The sequence below is a fragment of the Aethalodelphis obliquidens genome, unplaced genomic scaffold (genome assembly GCF_003676395.1).
Source record: "Aethalodelphis obliquidens isolate GAN/ISIS:26980383/991018 unplaced genomic scaffold, ASM367639v1 scaffold41, whole genome shotgun sequence".
Taxonomy (NCBI): Eukaryota; Metazoa; Chordata; class Mammalia; order Artiodactyla; family Delphinidae; genus Aethalodelphis; species Aethalodelphis obliquidens.
This window is the reverse complement of record NW_020837985.1, coordinates 5,236,491-5,248,840: the sequence shown is the minus strand read 5'-3', so window position 1 is coordinate 5,248,840 and position 12,350 is coordinate 5,236,491.

The following is a 12,350-nucleotide window of genomic DNA, read 5'->3' as shown; positions in this document are numbered from 1 at the left end:
GATTACCAGAACTGAATCCAGTATTCCCTGGTGTGCTCTGATGAGTATAGCACAAAATACAATGATCACCTCCCTCTTTCTGGATTCTTTGCTTTTACTAAAGTAACTAGAGATCAAATTAGTGTTTATGTCAGAATCATCATGTAGTTGCCTTATACTGAGATATTTCTATGCTCATGACTAAGGTTTTTTTTCCTTCCTCCTTGTGTACTCCAACTTTCACACTTTTTTTGCATGGCTGATCCCTAGTTGTTTCAGACTAGTTTCTAGAACCTACTATCTTATTTTTAGGGGAAAAAATGAGACTGAGGGAGAAAAGAAATTTTAACTTTGAAAGTAGATTGTTTTCCATAACTAGTAACTTTGTCTGTCTCTGTCAAGGGGTCTTCACTGATTTTATGGTATTTTTTATTTAAATCCACTTCCTTCTTGTTCTATAACAGTTGTTCCCAACTGTGTTCATGTGTGATAGGGATAGGGGAGAATTTTATCTCCCAGGGAACATTTGGAAATGTTTGAGGACAGTTCTGATTGTCACAATATGTGTGTGGGTATGTGTGTGTGCGTGTGTGTGTGTGTGTGGGGTGCTATTGGCATCTTGTGGCCATCATAGAGTTCTATGACAGCAGTATGCACCAATTCTTACGATAACTCAGCAAAAGGTACCTAACACAGCCAGGAATGTTAGGAAGGATGCTTGCAGAAAGCGGTATTTGAACTGAATCTTGGCAAGGGGAAGAAGGAGCAAGACAAGATTTTGGAAAGAGAAAATTGTACCATCAGAGATGAGGAGAAACGGGTTGCAGAAGGCAGTTAGCACTTCCTGGTCCCTTAAAGGCTTGAGCAGAAGCTTGGTTCAAAGACAGGCCATTCCCTGGCTCATCCGTGCCCCTGGGGAATCTGGATCCCTTTGCATATGTGAGTTCTAGGGGAGCACACTCCTATTACTCTTTAGAGCGTTCAAGATTCTCAGGAACTTTCTCTTTTTGTCCATCAGATTCAGTCAGCGGTTACCGAACACCTTCTATGAGCCAGACATTTTGCTAACTATGTTACATCCATTACTTCACTGGCCTTCCATAACAACCCTCTGAGCTGTATCTTGGATTAGAGATAGCCAGGTATCCTCCAATTTCCATTCTCCATTTTCATACAGAGGTAAAGCCTCCCATCCTGTCCAGAATAACACTAAATTTTCCAGCCTCCCTTGCAGATGTGTGTGGCCACATGACTAAGTTCTGGCCAATGGGATGTGAGCTGGAGTACTGTCTAGAAGCTTCCTTAATAGAGATCTGGTGTAGATGCTTTGCTTCTTTTTCTTTATGCACTTATTTCCATTGGATTGAATATGGGTTTGAAGGCTGGTGTTGGAGCAGCCTTTTTAGACTATGAGGCCGTCTTGGAATTAGAGGCTCATTGCACGGAAACAAAAAGAGATAGAATGAACCTAGGCTTGGAAATTTCTGTGGAGCTGAGCTGCCATCAGTCTTCAACTGTCTACCTCTGGATCTTTTACAAATTAGAGAAACAAACTTCTGTCTTGTAGAGACCACTCTTCTTTTTGTGTCTCTGTCACTTTCAGCTGAACTGATCATCTTCATTTTACAGAGGAGAAAAGTGAAGCTCAGGGAAATCAAAGTATCTGTCAACAATGTCCATAATAATAAATGTTTCAGACATAGGTATTCTGATTTTAAGACCAAGGCTCTTGTCACTATTGCAGACTGTTTCACTTGCTGTGATTTTTTTTTTCCTATTCTGCTTTAATTAAATTATGATTGACCCAGAAGTCCTTTAATGTTGATCTGATTTAACTCTAATTTTCAGAAAGTGGCTCTTGGGTTTCTTTACTTCAGAAATCAAGGCACTGAAAGGTTACTAGGACAATAGGATAAAGAACTTTCATTAGGCACCATGACAGTAAATTTCACTATCTTCATTTTGTAGTACAATCTATTGTTTATCCAATCATCTCTTAATTAGCAATTAAGGTTACTAAGAATGTGAAGATGCCCATTAATAAAGCTTGGCAAATGGCTCTCATGGTCTGAGGAAAGTTGAATTTCAGTCATCTCTTTTTTTTTCAGTCAAAATCAGTTACTTTTCCCATTATAATTTGCTGTTCATTTTTGCCAGTAATACTCAATATGGCAAATAACCTTGACAAAGAGCTTGACCCATGTCTTTGTTCTATAGCTTATGTCATGAGCTTCCTTGATGACATTGAGTCATACGCTAATCTGAATTGCTAGTTCAGATGACACCCAAAATAACTGGGTAGTCAAATGAGATAAATTATTTTATCCTATCTTAGGACAAAATCATATTTGCATAGAATAATAAGGACCTAAGAGTTTGTTCTCCCCAATGTCCTCACTTTGGAGAAATACAAAACAACAAACAAAAGACACAAAGAAAGAAAATCAGAGTGTGTCAAATATTTTAAATGGCTGGCCACCCAAATTGGCCTCTATTTTAGTTAAATTGCATAGACATAACTCTGCTTTCCATTTTATTTAAATAAGCTCTAAAATGCAGTCGCCACAGGCTAAGGGAAGCAATGCACCACGGGAAATGAGATTAAAGTGTGTTCCATGAGATCTCAGCAGGGGTCCTTATGCAAAGTATATTGACCAAAGCACAGATCTTTCCTCTCAACCCTCTTTGATCAGCCATGTGGACTCTGACCCAGTTAGACTGTGTTAGTCATGATCCAATTTCAGACTAGACAAGCTAGAGTCTTCTTTGACATTCTCGTTCCTCATCTTCTTGTCCCAAGAGCAAGCCTTTCTCAGTGTCTTGGCTTATATGACTTTCTCCAAATGGAAACACTTCCACACTTGCCCAATCCAAATCTGACTCTTACTCTGAGGGTCTCTCAGATGAAATAAATGGAAAGTAGGTGGCTGTGTAATTCTAAACTTTTGCTCACTTTTTTGGCTCTGGGCATGGTCAGACAGAATGTGCCTGCTGATACTGGACAAGGATTCTGTGGCTAGAGTGGAATTACAATGCCATCGACACAGACTGGCTAGAAGGTGAGATAAATATCAGTTGGTTATTTACTCTGTAAAATTTAGAGGTCAGGGGTTTATTAATATTTGAGGGTATTTCTGCCCTCCTTCTCTTACCTTAATGCCCGTCTGTTTGAGATTCTCAGGTTGATCTCCTTGTATGTGTGATTCCTAAAAAGAGAATGTACACACCCATTAGAATGCCAAAAATCCCAAACACTGACAACACCAAATGCTGATGAGGATGTAGAGCAACAGGAATTCTCATTCATCACTGTTGGGAGTGTCAATTGGTACAGCCACATTGGAAGACAGTTGTGCAGTTTCTTATAAAGCTAAACATACTCTTACTATGCAATCCAGCAATTTTGCTCCTTGGTATTTACACAAAAGAGTTGAAAATATATGTCCATACAAAACCTGAAGAAGGATGTTTACAGCAGCTTTATTCATTATTGCCAAGACTTGGAAGCAAATAAGAAGTCCTTCAACATGTAGATGGATAGACTGTGATACCTCCAGATAATGGAACATTATTCAGTACTATCGAGAGATGAGCTACCAAGGCACAGAAATACATGGGTGTGTGTGGGGGTACTTTAAATGCATATTGCTAAGTGAAAGAAGCAAATCTGAAAAGGCTACATACTGAATGATTCTAACTATATGACATTCTGGAAAAAGCAAAATTATGAAGACAGTAAAAAGATCAATGATTACTAAGAGTTGGGGGGAAGGAAGGATGAATACGTGGAACACAGAGGAAATTTAGGGCAGTGAAACTATTCTGTGTGATACTATAATGATGGAATACATGTCATTATACATTTTCCAAAACAATGAAAGTGCAATACTAAGAGTGAACCTTAGTGTAAACTATGGACTTTGGGTGAGAAAGATGTGTCACTGTAAGTTCATAGATTGTAACAATGTACCCCTCTGGTGTGGGAAGTTGATAAGGAGGAGGACGTGGGTGTGTTGGGCTGGAGTATATGGGAGCCTTCTGTACTTTTCACTTAATTTTGCTGTGAACCTAAAACTCCTCAAAAAAAATTTTTTTTTTAAAAAGAGAGGAAATTAACATTTTTGTACCTACAATGTTTCAGGTATTGTGGTGGACACTTTGCACACACTACCTCATTGATCCTTTCAAAAGCCTTGAGTAGCAGATTAAGGATTTTAGGCTCAGAAAATTTAAGTGATTTTTTTCAAGGTCATAGAAAAAATAAGCAACAGAAAAGAGATATGAATGCATGACTGTCAGGCTCCATTCAATCATCGTAGCCCCTCAAACCATGAAGCTTGAAAAAAACATCCCTCATCTTCCACTCTGCTCCCCACCAGTAAGAGTCTGCTTCACTACATGACAAGGTGGATCCATGGTCCATTGTGACTCACAAACAGCAGCCGGAAACTGGTACCTGAGAAGTCTTATAAAAATCAGTCTGGCTTTTTCCCTTCCTCATGATTGCACCCAGGATAATTATAACAGCCCTTTGTCTGTGGAAATTGACATCAAAGGTCCTGACAAAGAGTATCTCTGGTGGGAACTATGATTATCCTCATTTTATGACTGGAGAAACTGAGGAATGGATTTGCTAAGTGGATTGCCCAAGGTCAGCTGGTGAGTCAGGGAACTGAGTCGACATCTGTTGGACTCCCAGGCTACATACAAGCCATAATCCTGCTCTTGGCTCCAAACATCTGCCGTGTTCATTAGACTAATATTACCATTCCCTGGGTAGAAATTAAGGGATTAAATGTAGCCAGATGACAGCATCTGTATCGCTGTGAGGCCCATAGGAAAGAAAACTCTGTCTCTCTGCAAAACAGGTCACCAGACCTACTGTTTTGCTTAAGATTCTGGAGTAGGGATTGTGGGAATGAAATCACACCAACTCAAGGAATCCTCAACCACAATCATCAGTGGCCATTTTTCTCCTCCAGAGGGGGTCAGCTTTCTGGACATGTAGGAACCCAAGACCAACTTGCTTTTGACCAACACTTTGCTTTTGAAGCACACCAAGGTACACACCACCGTGTAGAGAGGAAGAGGCAGAAACTTCAATGTGTTGGAAGATGGAGCTGGCTTTGTAATCTTCATTCACGATCTGGAATTGTGTTTGAGAGAGGGCAGTATGACTTGCCCTGCGTGGAATTTGCATATCTGAACATTAATGAAGCATGTATATGTTGAGTGGTTTAATGTGTTAGTTAATGCGGAATTCTAGAGTTTTGGTCACAAGACAGGTTATACGACAGAAGCTTGTCTTTAAGACTCAAAGCTATATAAAATACATTTGCTAGGATTCTGTTCCCAGCTGGGGAGGGAGACTGCCAGGCAAATAAATCTCACTGTGCAGAGAAACTAGCCTCCTGTAGTCCTGGGCCAAGGAGTGAGAACAAGGCTGTCATAGTCAACCCATGAAGTCTGGAGACTTAAATGTCTCCTTGAAAGGGAGCTGGAAAAGGCTAGTCTGAATCGATCTAGATATGAGATCCCAGGTGGCAATCAACTCTTTTTGTTACTTACTAGTTAGGTGCTATTTCACTCTGCCTGCAAAATTCTCCTCATCCCTCAAATGTCATCTTCTCTGAAGTCTTTGTTTTAAGGTGGAATTAAATTCTCCCTCTCCCATGCCCCTTTCAGCACTTTGTTATTTCCACAGTTGTGGTACCTGTCACAGTCCTGCATTGCCTGTTTATGACATCTCTGTCTCCATCATAAGACTGTGAGCTCCTTACATAGCACACCCCATTTAGACTAGAGCATATGGAATCAATAAATCTGTGTGGTATTGACTTGGCTAAACAAAAACCACGTGGGAGATCCCTGGTGCTGTCTTAGATTCTCACCCAGCTCTGGTTCTACTCTGATCTCTGCCCATCTTCTATTTGGATTTTCCTGTCACTTGTATCTTTAAGGGTCTGTACAAGTACCCAGTGGCATATGCTAATTCTGTAATTGGGGAGAGTTCCAGAAAGTGACTATTTATATAAATGTGTGAAGCCACAGTATACCTGTGCAGTATCCTGAGCTAGCACAGTGGGGCCGTGTTATCTCATGGCCTGAACAAGTGAGGTGTGTTTTAGGACATGGAGAGAGAGCATCTCCAGACAGGAGCTGCTGGATGCAGCCAGCACTTAACCCAATGCGTTCACTTCACTGTCTCCTCCTTCTGGTCTTTTGCTGCCTGGTAGCCAGATGGCAAGAGATCCATTGATGCAGCCCACACAGGAAAGCCTAATGGGCTGAGAACAGGTAGAGAAGGAGGTTGAGTGGAGGTGAAAGGGCACACAGGAGATACCAGCACATCATCTAACCACAGGTAGTCTCACCTATGACCCCTCTCCTGAGCCTACACTCTGGGGAATAATGGCAAGAATTCATAGTGGAGTGAGTTAGATAGACTTAGTCAAGACATGCATCCTTAGACACTTCACTCGAGACTGTCTCAGAGCCTCAGTTTCCTCCTCTGTAAAATGGGGATGGATATAAGTGTCTCATAGGGTAAGTGTGAAGACTGTATGAGAAAATATATGTAAAATGCCCAGGACAGTGGCTGGCACACAATGGGTATTCACAATTCATCGATTATTCCACATATGACTTATTCCGCCCCTTCCTTCTTTTCTTCGTTATAAGTCATTCTGCAATGAATATTTCTGTGCAGATTTCCCCTTATATTTTGGATTTTATTGTATTGCATAGTGGATTTTATTCTAAAGAAAGAGTTGTACAATAGGACTTGCTAGGAATATAGACAAGCATCTACAGCACTGCATCCTCCCTCCATTTCCCCCGCCTATTTCCTAAGACAAGGATATGACCTCACTGGAATTAGACACGGTGCTCAGTGTAAGTGTGAATCTGATCTTGCTTTGGAAGGCAGTAGGTTGCAACAATCTTTGTCATTTCTCCTTAGATATCATCTGCTGTTTTTCTTCCAAAGGGGAAAGGAACCACCCTAAAATTTTATTTTGAGACCCCAGAATTTAAGTGTACATGATTGCCCATTTAAATTGGTCTAAGCCAAAGATGTCACAAAAAAAGAAAACCACAGGCCAATATCACTGATGAACATAGATGCAAAAATACTCAACAAAATACTAGCAAACAGAATCCAACAGCACATTAAAAGGATCATACTCCATGATCAAGTGGGGTTTATCCCAGGAATGCAAGGATTCTTCAATATACGTTAATCAATCAATGTGATAAACCATATTAACAAACTGAAGGAGAAAAACCATATCTCAATAGATGCAGAAAAAGCTTTCAACAGAATTCAACACCATTTATGATAAAACCCTCCAAAAAGTAGGCATAGAGGAAACTCACCTCAACATAATAAAGGCCACATATGACACACCCAGTCAACATCGTTCTCAATGGTGAAAAACTGAAAACATTTCTGCTAAGATCAGGAACACGACAAGGATGCCCACTCTCACCACTATTATTCAATATAGTTTTGGAAGTCCTAGCCATGGCAATCAGAGAAGAAAAAGAAATAAAAGGAATCCAAATCGGAAAAGAAGAAGTAAAACTGTCACTGTTTGCAGATGACATGATACTAAACATAGAGAATCCTAAAGATGCTACTGGAAAACTACTAGAGCTAATCAATGAATTTGGTAAAGTAGCAGGATACAAAATTAATGCACAGAAATCTCTTGCATTCCTATACACTAATGATGAAAAATCTGAAAGAGAAATTAAAGAAACACTCCCATTTACAACTGCAACAAAAAGAATAAAATACTTAGGAATAAACCTACTTAAGGAGACAAAAGACCTTTATGTAGAAAACTATGACACTGATGAAAGGAATTAAAGATGATACAAACAGATGGAGAGATATACCATGTTCTTGGATTGGAAGAATCAACATTGTGAAAATGACTACACTAGCCAAAGCAATCTACAGATTCAATGCAATCCCTATTAGACTACCAGTGGCATTTTTCACAGAACTAGAAAATAATTTTCACAATTTGTATGGAAACACAAAAGACCCACAATAGCCAAAGGAATCTTGAGAAAGAAAAATGGAGCTGGAGGAATCAGGCTCCCTGACTTCAGACTATACTATAAAGCTACAGTCATCAAGACAGTATGGTACTGGCACAAAAACAGAAATCTAGCTCAATGAAACAGGATAGAAAGTCCAGAGATAAACCCACCCACATATGGTCACCTTGTCTTTGATAAAGAAGGCAAGAATACACAATGGAGAAAGGACAGCCTCTTCAATAAGTGGTGCTGAGAATACTGGACAGCTGCATGTAAAAGAATGAAATTAGAACACTCCCTAACACCATACACAAAAATAAGCTCAAAATGGATTAAAGACCTAAATGTAAGTCCAGAAACTATAAAACTCTTAGAGGAGGGCTTCCCTGGTGGCGCAGTGGTTGAGAGTCCAACTGCCGATGCAGGGGACACGGGTTCATGCCCTGGTCCAGGAAGATCCCACATGCCATGGAGCAGCTGGGCCCATGAGCCATGGCCGCTGAGCCCGCGTGTCCGGAGCCTGTGCTCCACAACAAGAGAGGCCACAACAGTGAGAGGCCCGCGTACCGCAAAAAAAAAAAAAAAAACTCTTAGAGGAAATCATAGGCAGAACACTCTATGACATAAATCACAGCAAGATCCTTTTTGACCCACCTCCTAGAGAAAGGGAAATAAAAATAAACAAACGGGACCTAATGAAACTTAAAAGCTTTTGTACAACAAAGGAAACCATAAACAAGATGAAAAGATAACCCTCAGAATGGGAGAAAATATTTGCAAATGAAGCAACTGACAAAGGATTAATCTCCAAAATTTACAAGCAGCTCATGCAGCTCAATATCAAAAAAATAAACAACCCAATCCAAAAATGGGCAGAAGACCTAAATAGACATTTCTCCAAAGAAGATATACAGATTGCCAACAAACACATGAAAAGATGCTCAACATCACTAATCATTAGAGAAATGCAAATCAAAACTACAATGAGGTATCACCTCACACCAGTAAGAATAGCCATCATCAAAAAGTCTACAAACAATAAATGCTGGAGAGGGTGTGGAGAAAAGGGAACACTCTTGCACTGCTGGTGGGAATGTAAATTGATACAGCCACTATGGAGAACATTATGGAGGTTCCTTAAAAAACTACAAATAGAACTACCATATGACCCAGCAATCCCACTACTGGGCATATACCCTGAGAAAACCATAATTCAAAAAGAGTCAAGTGCCACAATGGTCATTGCAGCTCTATTTACAATAGCCAGGACGTGGAAGTAACCTAAGTGTCCATCATCAGATGAATGGATAAAGAAGATGTGGCACATATATACAATGGAATATTACTCAGCCATAAAAAGAAGCGAAATTGAGTTATTTGAAATGAGGTGGATGGACCTAGAGTCTGTCATACCGAGTGAAGTAAGTCAGAAAGAGAAAAACAAATATCGTATGCTAACACATATATATGGACTCTATAAAAAAGGTTCTGAAGAACCTAGGTGCAGGACAGGAATAAAGACACAGACATAGAGAATGGACTTGAGGACACAGGGAGGAGGAAGGGTAAGCTGGGACGAGGTGAGAGAGTGGCATGGACATATATACACTACCAAACGTACAATAGATAGCTAGTGGGAAGCAGCCGCATGGCACAGGGAGATCAGCTTGGTGCTTTGTGACCACCTAGAGGGGTGGGATAGGGAGGGTGGGAGGGAGATGCAAGAGGGAGGGGATATGGGTATATATATATACATATAGCCGATTCACTTTGTTATACAGCAGAAAACTAACACACCATTGTAAAGCAATTATACTACAGTAAAGATGTTCAATATATAAATAAATAAAAAATAAATAACTTGGTCTAAGCTTTTTCGCTATCTGTTTGCTTTTTTATATAATAAACCATTTGACACACACAAAACCTCATAGATCAGTGGGGCAGGTATTGTGTATGATGATACAGAGGGGCTGTTCCCTTCCATCGTTTGCCCAAAGTAACACAGTTGCTGACTTACAGTGTTTAGCCTAGCACTCACTTCTATTTCCCCTTCTCTGTGCTATGGCCGGCATATAAAACTGTTAGAAAATATAAACCTATGTCTAATAAATATAGAATTAAATGAGTTTACCCAGTATTGAAAAATCTGGCATATACCTAACTTCAGGGAGCACATAAATCATCTATAAACTGGTGATTCTTCCCTCTGAGGACTTGTTGTATATGGAAAGTACATTTCATTAGGTTCTCTAAAGCCCCATTTATCTCACAGCTTTCTACCAATCTAATGTCTCCCGGCTAATGACCCTGGTGCTGTGGTAATAGACATTGTGGAAATGTAGAGCGATAGAAAGAGGTAGATGAGTACACCGGTTTATACGGGGTAAGTTATACATTAGAATTGTCCTTTCTCTGTTTATTTGGAAGTTCATTTCTTTACGTGATTCACCTCTTAAATGCTGTTCCCATTTTAAGGCCATCTTTCACACGGCAGAATGTTTGGATGGTTTGGGGCAGAATGAATATTGGTAACAGGCTTATTCCTCTAAAACAGCGCTTTCCCTTTAAAACAGTGTGCTTTGAGGGGGTCATTACCAACATGTGAATTGAAATCCCCAGAACCTAGGGCAAAAGTGATTAGAGCTTATGTAGAATTCAGTAAAGAAGACATTAGGTACTTTAATCTAAAATAATGAATGTCAACGTGCTTATCTATTTTATTCTCTCTCGCTCTCCATTGCTTCCTCGCCAGCCACTCTTCCCCTGCATCCCTCCATCCTCTGCTCCATTTTTTTGTATGTTTATTTTTTATTCTGCTCCATTTTTATTTGACCAAATTTTTTAAAAATTTTATTCTTTATTTTTATTTTTTACAGTAGATCCTTTTTGGTTATCTATTTTAAATAATATTTGATCAAATTGCAGGCAAATGCAACAGCCTCTATTTTTCTTTGCTTATTTAGTTATTTAATTCATTAACACACATTTTTGAAATAATAAAGAACATTTGTGTATCGACCCTCCAGCTTAAGGAACACACCATGATTTCTTTAGAGGGTAGCTGCCACCCCTCTCCTATTGCACGCCTCTCCTTGCCCTGTGTTCACTGTTCCATTGTGTTTCTTGATGACGTGGCTGCCTACATGTAATTCCCTAATGATTTAATGCTTAGCTTTTTCTGTTTGAGGGTTTTAGTGACCAGAGTCATACTTTATACATTCTTCTGCAACTTGTTTCTCTTTCTTGTCATTGTGTTTTTTGAGATCCATCCGTAATCATGCACATAGCTGTAGTTTGTTTCTTGTTACTACCGTGTAGATTTCAGAGTGTGGCTAGACGACCATATATTGTGCTGGTGGTGGGCAGTTGGATGAGTTTCCATTTTTTGCTATGATGAGCAATACTGTGAAGAACATGCTTGAATGTGTGTCCTGGTGCGAAGTGCAATTCCTATCCAGTGGGGATTGCTAATCCTTCTCACCTCACGAAAATGATAATACTGGTAGTGGAGCACAGGGGGTAAATTAGAAATTAGGGATTAATGCTATATCCATGAATTTTATGTAGGGTATATAAATATGATAGGAAAAGTAAGTCAAAGGAAGTATTTTCAAAATTTTAATGAGGAACGTGAGCCTGTTTCCATAAATACAATTTCTTTTTATCAGGCTTTATGCCTGAAATAGTTATATATAATTTCCCATGAAATCTTTTAATGGCAGTCTCTTCAAATTCTTGATGGTCACTATATACAAGAAACTGCACAGGTAGGTGATACAAAATGAACAATATATTTTCAACTCTAAAATTTTACAACAGTGACAGGACCTAGTAACTATCTTACTGATCCCATTGCTTGTCACAATGCAAATAAGTTTCAAATTCTAATAACAGTTTCTTATCAAGTACTTCAAAATAATGGTGAACTCTAGTTTTAATGTATGTGGAGGTTCAGGATGAATGCACCAGTTAGGGTGCACGTGCAGCTGATCTGAGCTGGCTTGGGTACTACTGAGAAGGCACAGCAGATGCAAACAGACATGAGTATGTGATGTCTGTAAGGAATGGTTGGAGATGTGGAACCACCATTGGAAGCTGTTCCCAGTGGGACTTCATTCCCAGCCTTCCTTATTCCAGTCTCTGACAGCCAGTGGCCACATGTTGGCCACGTGTTGCTGGACAGTGGCCCTGAGGCACAGACCCTGTGTCCATGGTAGCATCTTTGTCCTTGCTAAGCATGTCTTTGTGGTGATCACCAGCTGTCACTTATCTGCTCTTGTGCAGTATCTATAGGGATCTCTCAGAAGGAATAGGGG